Genomic DNA, 13,088 nt, shown 5'->3' on the forward strand with positions numbered 1-13,088 from the left:
CTGGCCACACAGGCTCTTGGTGGTAACATTACAGCCTTGTTCAGGCACTCTTACACTGATTTGAAGGGCGCGGGAGAGGGAGGGCCAAGCAGTCAGCCAGCGCCTGAGCAGCAGGGCAGGCAGCTCCCCAGGCTGCGGCTCCTGCACTCTGGACCGTACAAATGCCCACGATTCTACGGTGTAAAAAGTACAAACCACACAGAAGCATTCGAGGAAATGGAAGAGAATCTCACCTACAGTTATACCACAAGCCATTTAAATCTGACACACGCAATGCTGTACTGTTAGCTCTGCCTTGGAAATGCACGACTGCATTTCTGTATTACACCATAGGGGTCACTGAAGTGAGAGAGCATCCACTTAGTTCTGCGTATTATTCGAGGTGAATCTGTGGTGCGCATATTCATGCCACTGACCATTTCAGGGTGAGATCTGAGGCCTTGTTCCCCAAAGGTCCTGACCTGTCTTACAGCTGCTGGCTCCAGTGAACCCCCAGTAGTGTCTCCCATCCAGGGGGCTGGGGGGCGGGGTCCATCCGCTCAAAGCTCAGGGCCAGGCCTGATGACAGCTGTCAGACTGCCACATTCCTGGCCGCATGGCTGCACTGAGCTACATTTTCAGCCTGTTTTTTGTTTCTGAGATGGTCTTATTAACAATCGCCTGGACCGACCTCTAACTTAAGACCTTCCTGTTTCTGCCTCTCCAGTAATGGGGATTACAGGCATATACCACCACACCCTGTGAAAATTACTTTTAGAAAATTATCTTAATAAAGCTGAGCTGGTAGCCGGGGTACAGTGGCTCATGCCTATAATCCTAGCTACTCAGGAGGCTGAGATGTGAGGATCAAGGTTCAAAGCCAGCCTGGGCACAAAAGGACCTGAGACTCCTAACTCCAACTAACCTTTAGAACACAGGAAGTGGGGCTTGGCTCGGGGTAGATTGGTAGCCTTGAGCTGAAGAGCTCAGGGACAGTGCCCAGACCCAGGGGTAGGATGGTAATCTTGAACTGAAGAGCTCAGGGACAGCACCCAGGTCGAGTTCAAGCCCCATGACCCACCAAAAACAAACGAAAAAATAAAAAACACTGAACTGAGCTGAGCTGTTTTTCTTTCTCACCCTTGGTGGCTTTAAAAACTATTTTTTGGGCCGGGCACGGTGGCTCATGCCTGTAATCGTAGCTACTCCAAAGGCTGCGATGTGAGGCTCAGAGCCAGCCCAGGCAGGACAGTCCCTGAGACCCTTATTCCAGTTAACCACCAGAAAACTGGAAGTGGTGCTGTGGCTCAAGTGGCAGAGCAGTGGCCTTGAGCAGAGGAGCTGGAGAACAGAGTCCAAGTCCAGAGTTTAAGTCCCATGATTGACCCCTCCCTCAGAAAAAAAAAAAGTCACTGGCTCCTCCATGAGCAGATGTCCTCATCCACGTAAGGACAGCAGCCATGCTGGAACTCATCTGTAGTCGGGATCTGATAAAGTCACTGCACTAGAGCTGCCCTGGCGCCCTCTATCTGCCTTCCTCCCCATCTGCCGTCCTCGTTATGCATCTTACCAGTCTTGTGCGAGCACTCTGGTGGGGTGGGCATCAATTTACCAGAACCAGTGTTGACAAGCAAAACTTAGGAAATGAAGCCAGAAGGAGAACTTGAAAAGACAAACTGATGGGAAATAGAAAAATAGGAAGGTTGGAGCACTCGAAGACAACCCAGAAGGAACAGTCTAAAGGAAATCTGTTTTTTTTTGTAACATTCATTTTTTTTTAACAGTTATGAGGGCAACATAACAGCATGGAGTTGTATGACTGAGACCAAATCAATTAAAATCGAAGGAAGAAGAAAAGGGGGGGGAGGAAGGAGGAGGGAGGAGGGAAGAAGGGGGGAGGAAGAGGTAGCACCTGGCTCACCACACAAGACATTAAGCCCCACTAGGGAAGATGGCTGGGGGCAGTTGGGGAAAAGAGAGGCTTTTCTAACAGGCGGGCCAATCCACAAAAAAAAGGCAGCAAAGGCCATGTAAGGCCCCAGTAGCATGTGATACACAAGGGACAGATGGGAGGGCTTCTCCTGTCCTCTGGTTGGCTGCCTGCCGCTGTCTGACTGTCCGGATAATGTTGCATGGCCTGCACATTGTTACATATATCCAGAGGGCCCTAACAGAAGTAAGAGTCCCTAGCCCTACGTGTGCAGGAACCCCTGCCCTGAAGAGCAGTGGAAGGACAAGACAAACGGGTGGGGAGCACTGCTGCTGAAAGAAGAGCTCCCAGGCCAAGGCTGGGGCCTGGACCTGAAGGGGCGGCCAGTGCTAGCACGAGGCTGAGGAGAAGGCAGAGACTGCTGTGGAGAGCCGAGGTAGAACCAGCTGTCTGCACCACCAGAAAGGTCAGGTGCACCAGGGGAGGCAGAGGAAAGGTGACAAGGTCTGCTGCCTCCCCTGCTCCCAGCCCTGCTGGCCTGGCAATCCTTGGCGTCTTCTTTAGACCACGTGAAACGGGAATCAGAGTTCGCCAGTTGGAGGTGACAAGAGTGAGAAGAACTGTTGTTGGGGACCTGTGTGAGGGTGGAGAGGGACCCCTGGGCCCTCCAGCAGACTCCCCACCACACAGCAGGACTGAGCAAACAACTGTTCACAGACTCAGATGTGCCTGGCATGTCCCAGAACAGTGGCTCACCCCCACACTGGAGGCCACATTATCCTACACCAGGAAACGGATGCTTGTCAGAGCTTCCATCTGCAAGAAATGGGGTCTTCAGGCCTAGACACATGAAGAAGTGCTCCACATTGCTGGCCATAAAAGAAATGCAAATCAAAACAACTCTAAGATTCCACCTCACTCCAGTTAAAATGGCAGGATCAAGAAAACTAATAACAACAGATGCTGGAGGGGATGTAGCCAGGAGGGATCACTACTACACTGTTGGTGGGAGTGCAAACTCGTTCAACCACTATGGAAAGCAGTATGGCAGTTCCTCAAAAGACTAAACATAGAGCTCCCCCATGACCCAGCAATTCCACTACTTGGCATTTACCCAATCATCCAGAAACAAGGACATACTAAATCCACTAGCACAACGATGTTCATGGCAGCACTATTTACCATAGCAAAGATATGGAACCAACCCAGATGCCCCTCAGTTATGAGTGGATCAACAAGTTGTGGTATTTATACACAATGGAATTCTATGCTGCTGTCAGAAAGAATGACATCGCCCCATTTGTTAGGAAATGGAAAGACTTAGAAAAAATCATATTAAGTGAAGTAAGCCAGACTCAAAGGAACATAGGCTCAATGGTTTCCCTCATTTGTCATAATCAGTAGAAACCTTGGGCTCTCCTAGCAGAGATTTATAATAGAACAAAACCTAGACACATAAGGCCATATAGTATGACGCTAAATGAAAGGACCTCCAGGATATAGAAACAAAAGCCATAGAATGAGTGACTGTTGTCCTTAATGTACTATGTTATTTCTCATCTCTCTTGCTGTCCCTTGGTTATCTCATATTGTTACAGTATTTCACCTTGTTAACTGATATATTGTATATATGCTTATTCGGTTATTTGAAATAGGATAGTGAAGGGGGGAAACAAGATGAGGGGCAGGGGTGGGGGGAGGGAAATGGGGACCAAGACATGAGAAAGGGTATCAATGTTTGTGAAGTAATGCACCTCCTAGCTGGTGAATATTAATTACAATAAAAAATATATGAAAAATGGCGAATGTAATATAACCCTTCTATTAATTACAATAAAAATATATAGAAAAAATATATATGAAAAAAAAGAAATGGGGTCTTCATAGAGGTTCACAATAGGTGGCTCTGCTTGTACCCTGCCCACAGTGAGGGATGAGCCCTGCCCATCCAGAACAGGACTGCAAGGCTCCCTTCCTGTTGCGAGGCTCTGGAACTGCATGAGAACTCAGCTGGCGTAGCTGGAAGGGCAGTGCTCTGAGCTGCTATCTGCAGCCTTTCTCTAAGTTAGAAAGTTTTGGAATGTTTCAAAAACACTTTGGGACATTTCTTAAAGAAGGTCACATGCTGCTGGCTGGAAACAAAGCTGCAGAGATGGGCTACAGGACCCAGAGACGCTAGCCCCGGGGAAAGCAGAGAGCCTTAGAACATGGCAGCCTAGCAGAGGGCCAAGCTGCAGTGGGATGAGATGTCTACTATCTACTGGAAACTGAGCCCACAGGTTCTAGGCATGCACCTTGGCAAATAGGCACAGTGTACACTAGTGAGAATAAAGCAGCAGGGAAAGAGAACAAAAACCAACACAGCCCAGTTCATCTCCACACCACAAGCCATGAGGTCTGAGAGGTTACAAATCAAAGTGATTTTTTTTTTCTTTCAGGATTCCATTTCTGGAGTGGATTTCATAAGATCAATAACCTGGGAATGAACTAGTTCTGGTGGGGAGGGAGAGAGGGAAGGGAAAGGAAGGGAAGGGAAGAGAAGAGAAGGGAAGGGGGAAGGGGGAAGGGGAGGAGAGGAGAGGGGAGGGGAGGGCAGGGAGGGGAGGGCAGGGAGGGGAGGGGAGGGCAGGGAGGGGAGGGGAAGGGAAGGGGAAAGGGGGAAGGGAAAAGCGGGAAGGGGAGAGGAAAGGGGAGGGGAAGGCAGGGGAGGGCAGGGGAGGGGAGGGGAGGGGAGGGGAGGGAAGGGAAGGGAAGGGAAGGGAAGGGAAGGGAAGGGAAGGGAAGGGAGGCAGGAAGCAAGTACTGCTGGCTACGGAGGACAGAGCTGGCGGGAGGGAGCAGAGAACCAGCTTTTCTTAAAGCTGTTTTGCACACTCCATGTTATTTGATCATCTCAATTTAGAGTCGCAGTTTGCCTTCCCAACACAAATTGCAACAGACATAATTTTATGAATTGTATCCAGTGGAATGCAACATGGTTTGTCATGTACTCTTAAAATGTGTGAATGGGGGCCGAGAGTTTGGCCTAGTGGTAGAGTGCTTGCCTAGCATGCACGAAGACCCGGGTTCAATTCCTTGGTACCACATACATGGAAAAAAGCTGGAAGTGGTGCTATGGCTCAAGGGTAGAGCTCTAGCCTTGAGAAAAGTCCAAGGACAGTGCTCAGGCCCTCAGTTCAAGCCCCACAACTGGCAAAAAAAAAAAAAAGTGTGAATGAAGGCAAAGCAAAACTACAACCACTAAAATACAATCTCAACCCAGTGACAATGAGATAGAAGGACCTCAAGTTCAAGGACAGTCTGGGCTGCATAAAAAGAACCTGAGCCTTGCTTTAAAGATATTTATTTATACTACGATTCTCAATGCACTCTTTTTGGTACTAGAGCTTGAGCTGAGGGTTTTCACTTGCCAGGTGGCAGGCACACTGCCATTGGAGGCACACCCTTATACTAAAATTAGCTCACGTAGACCAATATTGTAGATAAGTGAACTCTCACATGATCATGAACTATAAACCATGGAATAAAACCGAACATAAGGGCCAGGTGTGTGGTCTAATGGTAGAGTGCTTGCCTAGCATGCACAAAGCCCTGGGTCGATTCCTCAGTACCACACACACTGAAAAAAGCTGGAAATGGAGCTGTGGCTCAAGTGGTTAAGTGCTAGCCTTGAGAAAGCCCAAGGACAGTGCTCAAGCCCTGAGTTTATGCCCCAGCACTGGCAAGAAGAAAGAAGAAAGAAGAGGAGGGGTTGGGGGAGGAAGAAGCGGTGGCGGTGGCGGTGGCAGAGATGGGGCGGCAGTGGCGGTGATGGCGGTGGCGGTGGCAGCAGCCAGTAACCAAACAGAACCTTTAAATCCAGGAGGAGGATATGGCTCATGCCTGTAACCCCAGCAGTGAGGAGGAACATGACTTTGAGGCTGGCTAGTCTAGGCAACATAGTAAGACCCTGTGTCAAAAACAAAAACCAAGAGCAAAACCAACTCTCCCATTCCACCAACAAATTCCAAATAGTACTGGGTCAGCAAACACCCACCTGGCACCTGCAGGGGCTAAGGCCCTTCAGAGCCGGGCCAGGCCTGGGAGAAGGCTGGGGCGGAACTGTTCTCCCCTAACAGAGGCTCTCAGGCCTGGGAAGGCTTCCTGCTGTGGCCAGTGCACTAGCAGTCAGTGTGCTCTCCAGAGTGTGGTCAGAGGCGACCCTCTCCCAAGGAGGAAAAAACACACTAGACAGACTGGAATTCAGTTTTGAAAGACTGAATAAAGCTTTCTTGAATTTAGATAGCTAAAGTTTTTGGGGGAGAGATGCTGAGATGGGGTAATCATTATACAGCACAGTCAGGCCTCCCAAGAACTGGCATTACAGATGAGTGCCACCGTACCACCTGGCATGACAGATGTGTACTGCTGTGCCTTACTTTAGAAAACTGAACTTTCATTAGGAGAAATGTTCTCCTGATTTTTGCATTCCTCTATAACTCAGATCCCACTGAACTCCATTTTTTTCAGTGCCAGTCCTAGGGTTTGCTCAAATCGAGGGCCTGGGACTTTGGTTGGAGATGAGAGCCTCACAGATTTTCCTACCTGGCTGGCTTTTGAGATTCTCAGATCTCAGCCTCCTTTGTAGCTAGGGTTACAACCAGTCCCACTGAACTCTTGACACTGTCTTCCATGGCTCTGAATTCACTGATCAAATGTAATCAACAAGTAATGAGATCCGAACTACTAGAAAAAGTGAGGCACAGGAGGAATCTGGCTGAAAAATCACTATGAAATGAAAAATTAACACTCCAGTCCTGCCTATTTACCAAGAGGAAACACAATGGGATTAGCTTGGGGGCTGGTGGGAGATGCAGGACCACGTCCAGTGCACAGGAGGGAGGCGGCTTTCCAGCAGGCTTGCCCGTCCACAGCAGCTGCTGACCTCCCTGTGGCCCTGATGGGAACCAGTCCTCCCTGCTGTCTCTCCACAGTTCTGCCCTTAGCAGCTTTGTGTCCAATCCATACTTTTAGAATTGGGAACTCTCTCATAGTCCTCCAATACAAAAAACCCACATTCACCACAAAGAAACCAGAACCTCAAAGCCACCCACTGATATGTGAACAACAGGAGGGGCACAGACAGGCAGCTCCACAGGACGACCCCCTACTCCTGAGAGCACAGAGGAGGCCTCAGAGGATGCCCCTACTCCTTAGAGTGCCCTCCTGGCAATAGTCACTACTGCTGGGTCACCTCAAGAGGCCCCAGGCTGAGGCTGCACAGGCAGAGGTGCACAGCTAGCAGGACATGGGGCAGCTCCCAGGAGGAACCCACAGAGGGCCCACACCACCACCCAAAAGGCTCCACCCAGGGCCTGGAGGCCATGTCCTTTGAGGAGCAGGCCTGAGGCAGTAGGGCCACCAAGCAGAGGGTGGCCCCTGCCTCTGCCGCCGCCTCTGCTGCCCACGGGCAGTAGTGCCAGCTGGTGACTGTTCCTCAGCTGAGTGTGAAGAGAATTCCAATCCATCTGATCACACCCAACTCAAGGATTTCTCCCCTAAATTTGGAAAAAAGGTTCCTTAAGTCGCCTTTGACCTTGATCCCAGGCCTCTCCAAAGGTTGGGTACCCTCCTGCCTTTGGTGGTCACTTTGAAAACTAAGTAGGGCTTTCAAGTGTCTGACCTTCACAGCATGTGACAATGGAGCAAGGACACCCAGATGGGCACTTCCAGCACAGGTGCCATTGAAAACTAAGTAGGGCTTTCAAGTGTCTGACCTTCACAGCATGTGACAATGGAGCAAGGACACCCAGATGGGCACTTCCAGCACAGGTACCACAGAAATGGCACGGCATTGGGGTTGTTGGGAGAAACCCCACTGTATCTGTCCATTTCTACCCACCTGGCAGGAGGCACCTATGCTCCCCCCCATAGGAAGTAGCAGAGCTGCTTTCAGTGATTTCCAAGACTCAAATGTTTCAAGCCATGAGCCCTTCTTCCTGGCACTGGCTGGGGGCAGTGTCAGAGGCTTGCTGAACCTCATCTTTCTAGACACAGCCTTGTCAAAGGGCCTGCTCCAGTTACCTTCCTCAGTCTCCCCAAGCAGCCTTTTGGATTCCACCAGTGAAGACACAGAAAAGTCCAAGGTCTCTACAAGCCTGTCATGAAGCCCCCTCCTCCCAAGCTTGACTCATGAGAAAACCCTAACTGGAGATGGCAACCTCTTGGTTTCTTCCATACACGTGTCTAGGATGAAGCAGAGCTTGTCACAGAGTCCACGTCACTCTCCTGCCCAATGGAAGCCACCCATTTCTTGCTTTTTAACACAGACAGACCGTCAGACACAGACACACACAAAGACAGAAGGACAAGAAATAGAATAAATTATATAGAACATACTGAGTGTCTGGCATGAAGGACGATAGTGGGCACTGTGGCCGGGGCAGAGGTCATTGGCCCTGGGTTTGATTCCTCAATTCCACATAAACAGAAAGGGCTAGATGTAGCACTGTAACTCAAGTGGTAGAGTGCTAGCCTTGGGCACAGAAAGGCTCAGGGACAGTGCCCAAGCCCTGAGTTCAAGCCTCAGGACTGGCAAAAAATAAAAGAAAAAGTAGTAGATCACAGTCTTGTGCTTTAAGCTAAGGGACAGTGCATAGGCCCTGAGTGTAACACCCAAAAACCAAAATATCGAAACTCTGAAGAGACTGAGAAGTGGACACCCCAGGAGAGAGAGGGCAAATAATCCAGAAAGTTTTACTATATAGCTGGGTGTGATGGCTCACGCCTATAACCCTAGCTACTCAGGAGGCTGAGATCTGAGGATCATGGTTCAAAGCCAACCCGACAATAAAGGCTGTGAAACTTATCTCCAATTAATCTCTAAAAAAATGGGAAAGCTTAAGGGCAGGGTGTCTAGCCTTGAGCTGAAGAGCTCAGGGATAGAATCCAGGCCCAGGGGTAGGGTGGTAGCCTTAAGCTGAAGAACTCAGGGCCAGCACCCAGGCCAGAGTTCAAGCCCCATGACCCCACCCCATCCCCCCAAAAAGTTTTACTATACGAAAGCATATACAAAAGTGTGGCCTACATACTAGAAAGTGTTTACCGAATATTCATAAAGTACTCATCTTCAAATGGATGCAGAGTCAATCTGTCAGAAATCCGTACTTTCCTCTCATCATCCAACCCACCAGTCCACACCTGGCATGCAGAAGCCATGGGGTAACAAGGGTCACAGAAGCTGGCTTAGAAGCTCTAGAGTTGTAATGCACACTTCATGCAGCAAGCCATCAGCAGAAAGACCAGCCATGCCTACACATCTCGAGACACCCACTCTGCCACTGGCCGGCAGTTAGGAAATGGAGCCTGCCCAGGGCCACCCTGGCCAGGCGTCTATATTTACCTGCACTGGCACCTCTACTGAACTCGTCACCCCCCCACCACGAGAGAAGCAGTAACTGCACAGCTATGGATACGTGTTTTTTTTTTTGTATAAATGAATGATTTTGCTCACCAAGTGTTCATCCATTTTTCTGACTGTTACTAAATTCTGAGTAAAATCTTCAATTGTGGCAAAGAACATATATTTATAAACACACTTTTCTTAGGCTAATTATAAAGACTATATGAATACATGTTACAGAGCAATGAACAGAGATGACCTTATGGAATATGGCGGATCACACTCTGGAGATAACTAATTCCCAACTTTGTTTGTGAACTGGGTATCTGGAATGTGGTGACTGACCAGTTTCCTCTGTCCTATTCTACGTAGCATCATTACAGATTGGCTCCCCAGATGGGTAGAACCTAGCTTTCCGGCAAGCACAAAGGACAGCACCCGTCTCCATGACAGCAACACAGGAAGTCTGCTCAGATCACGTGCTGTCTCAGGAAGAGAAATAAAATATGGAGTCTTTCCTCCCTCCTAGCACAAAGCTGGACTGTCCTAAGTACACATAGAGAGTGAAAGAGCGAACACACACACACACACACACACACACGTGCGCGCGCAGCCCGAGCAGGAAGGAGGATATGACAGAGAGGAAGGAGCTGTCTGCACCTTGTCCTCCCAGCAAGCTCTGGATCATGAACTCGCTGGATGGACAGGACAAAGAGGACCCCATGTTTCAGTCACTCATCTGTGACACAGCGCGGCCAGCTTCCGCTTCCTGGTTCTCCCTGAGTCTGCGGCTTGTTAACATATTTCCAAAGGACAGGAGTCAGAGGAACTAGGACAAAGTACACTGGATCAAATGGCAACTCAGAGTGGGGAAAGGAACACAAGAGGGTTAAAGTCTGCAAACCATCAGCAAATGAGCACACGTCAAAGCGACAGTTTAATCTTGGCAATTTGAGGAAGATTTTAGCACCTGTTCTGTTAGGATTAATTAAAACTTAATTCTTTCCTATGTAGTGGACAGATCTTGATCTGTTTAAATTCTCATTTTACTCTTTGCAGCCCAAGTGTTCAATAAGTATAAATTTACCCCCATTGCTAACAGCAGCTAGCACTTTCTGAATGTCTGCCTAAGCATCAGGGATGTCACACAACAATCTCTAGAATCTGCAGAACCGACAATATCCTCTTTTTAAAAACAAGCAGACTGAGGAAGCATAAGGCCCAAGTTCATAAAAACATCTGGTATTTTTATCCCCCTGTTATTTACCTTCATTCCCCACATACACGGCATTTGTATTTCCTATAACGTTAACATTTTTTTGTTTTAAAACCCACAGGAAAAGTTAACTGTTTAGTTTCTTGTTCTTAACTTATTAATCTAGTAGAAAACCTACTGTGAACACAGAGCTGGACACCTATAATCCCAGAAGGAGGGGCTTGCATTCCATCAAGGCCAGTCTGGGCAACATATGAAACTCTCATCTCAGACCCAAATCTTTTAGTCCCGTCACCATTGCAACCACCCTCCCCGCTGGAGGCTGAAGCCTGGTTCTGAGGTCCCCTGCCACTCGCCATACTCCCAGCCCTTTCACACTTATTTTGTTTTCCCAGAGAAACAGATATGACTAATATGTCTCTGAGAAAACTGCACATCACTTTCCATACGGAAATGCAAACAAAATGATGAAAAGGATGAAAACCAGTATGGCAGCTTTTCAAAATAGTGAACAGAAGGAGGGGGGAAAAGAAAAAACAAACAAAAAATGGGACCGAGAGCATGGCCTAGTGGTAGAGTGCTTGCCTAGCATGCATGAAGCCTTGGGTTCAATTCCTTGGCACCATGTACCAGGAAAAAATCAGAAGTGGTGCTGTGGCTTAAGTGGTAGAACTCCAGCCTTGAGAAAGCCCAAAGACAGTGCTTAGGCCCTGAGTTCAAGCTCCAGGACTGGCAAAAAAAAAACAAAAATATATATATATATATACACACACACACACACACACAGAAATATATATAGATATATCTATAGACATTATATTATCTACATATGTATTTTTTTTCCAAGTCCTAGAGCTTGAACTCAGCCTGGGCACTGTCCCTGAACTCTTCAGCTCAAGGCTATCACCTTACCCTTGAGCCAAGCCCCATTTCCTGTTTTCTAAAGGTTAACTGGAGGTAAGAGTCTCAGGTCCTTTTGTGCCCAGGCTGGCTTTGAACCTTGATCCTTAGATCTCAGACTCTTGAGTAGCTAGGATTATAGGCACAAGCCACCATGCCAGGCCAGAATTTTTTTTTTTTTTTTTGCCAGTCGTGGGCTTGAGCTCAGGGCCTGAGCACTGTCCTTGGACTTTCTCAAGGCTAGAGCTCTACCACTTGAGCCTTAGCACCATTTCTGGCTTTTTTCTATGTATGTGGTACCGAGGAATCAAACCCGGGTCTTCGTGCATGCTAGGCAAGCACTCTACCACTAGGCCAAACTCCCGGCCCCTAGGCCAGAAATATTTTAAATAGAAAAAACAAAGTGACTGCATGATCCAACACTCCACATTTCTCAGCAGGAGAAATGCAAACCTATTTCCATAAAAACTCACAGAGCCCAGACAGTGAGCACAGCCCAATGTTCATCCAAGTACAGGGCCTGCAGGATAGACTCTTGGACAGCTGGAAACAGTCAGAGATGGTGTCCCACATGGCTGCCTTTCAATCCATGTCCAGGGAAAGTGAATCTGCAGACACAGAGGTGCATGGTGGTGGCTGCTCGGGGCTGGGAGCAGAATCAACACCTTTGAGAAGGGGATGGTGGCTGGAATGTGTACATGTATTAAAACCCACTAAGTTGTACACAAACAAGACCCTCAACAGGCACAGGTGGCCAGCACGTGGCACAGCACCGCCTGGTGGAGGGTGCTTTCATGCAGTCAGTCCTTAGAGGTATTTCTGAGGCAAAGCAGATGTAGCTGTCCCACAACATGACAAAAGAGTTCAGTGTGCCGGGGCTCACGCCTATAATCCTAGCTACTCAGGAGGCTGAGATCTGAAGTTCACAGTTCAAAGCCAGCGCGGGTACTAAAGTCCATGAGACTCTTAACTCCAATTCATCACCAGAAAATCACAAGTGGCACTGAGGCTCAAGTGGAAGAGCACTAGCCTTGAGCTGAAGAGCTCAGGGACAGCGCCCAGGCCCAGAAGCCCCAGGACTGACAACAAACAAACAAAAAACAACAAACAACCACTTAGATGAGCTACTTTCCTGCAGTAGAGGACACCGGGGCTGCAGCTCTTCACACAGAACATGCTGGGAGCCCACAGGCACACGGCACCCGTCACAGAGCTGGCACTAAGCAAGGGCATGGATGGGGTCGCCTCCACCCACCTCTCCCCTGCTGGGCTCTCTGCCAGCCACCCAACCTTCTGTCCTCCCTTCTCTCCCAAGGCCAGCCCTCTGGTAGTGAAAGGAGGTCCTCTGCTTCTAAGAGGGATTCTTCCATCCCCTCTTCCTCCTCTGTGGGAGTCTGTGCTCGTGGTCAGCACAGCGCTGGGCAGACTCCAGCATCGCCACTTGAGCCACAGCACCATTTCTGGCTTTTTTATGTATGGGGACCAAGGAATCACCCCTACAGATTCCTTTTTTAAAATTCTAGCCGCCTCCTTAGGGTCAACAGAAAGTCTATTTAAGCGGATATGCCTGAAAATCCATTTTCTCCAGTGTTCTTAATAACTGTCCAGAGCCTAGTACTGAATTAGTCAAGACTGAATCTTTTCTCAATTTGATAGTCAATCTGTTATGACACATAAAAGTA

General features: G+C 48.6%; 1 protein-coding gene across 1 annotated transcript in view; it reads right to left on the minus strand.

The window, feature by feature from the left end:
* The window catches only part of Cdc42bpb (CDC42 binding protein kinase beta), a 66,887-nt gene that overhangs the window by 38,767 nt on the left and 15,032 nt on the right, over positions 1 to 13,088 (minus strand). The window lies entirely within an intron of this gene.

The sequence above is a fragment of the Megascapheus bottae genome, chromosome 14, assembly GCF_031878675.1.
Source record: "Megascapheus bottae isolate mThoBot1 chromosome 14, mThoBot2.hap1, whole genome shotgun sequence".
NCBI classification, from domain to species: domain Eukaryota; kingdom Metazoa; phylum Chordata; class Mammalia; order Rodentia; family Geomyidae; genus Megascapheus; species Megascapheus bottae.